This window comes from Penaeus monodon, chromosome 31 (genome assembly GCF_015228065.2).
Source record: "Penaeus monodon isolate SGIC_2016 chromosome 31, NSTDA_Pmon_1, whole genome shotgun sequence".
NCBI classification, from domain to species: Eukaryota; Metazoa; Arthropoda; class Malacostraca; order Decapoda; family Penaeidae; genus Penaeus; species Penaeus monodon.
In genome coordinates this window covers 4,047,680-4,047,946 of record NC_051416.1, presented here as the reverse complement: position 1 = coordinate 4,047,946, position 267 = coordinate 4,047,680, and the positions used below count along the sequence as shown (strand labels likewise).

General features: G+C 31.8%; 1 pseudogene; it reads left to right on the top strand.

Moving 5' to 3' along the window:
- The window catches only part of LOC119592831, a 38,746-nt pseudogene that overhangs the window by 10,478 nt on the left and 28,001 nt on the right, over positions 1–267 (top strand).

The window sequence follows — 267 nt, the reverse complement described above, 5'->3', positions numbered from 1 at the left end:
GATCACCATTTGACCTAAATGTTTGTTCATCCCAAAAACAAAAAGAAATGTTTCTTATATATTAATTTGTTTTTGTTCAGTCATGAAATTGTTGTTTAGAATATATGATTATATTTCATGTAATTCTTATGAAACAGTTGATAAAGTTGCATTTCAGGGCCTCAGTAGCTCCCGGGTCCAAAGTCACCAAAATCATTATCGAGCATTAATTTTAGGGAAAAAGGGAAGGGGAAAAAATAAATTGGTAGACAGAAATACATTGTCGGC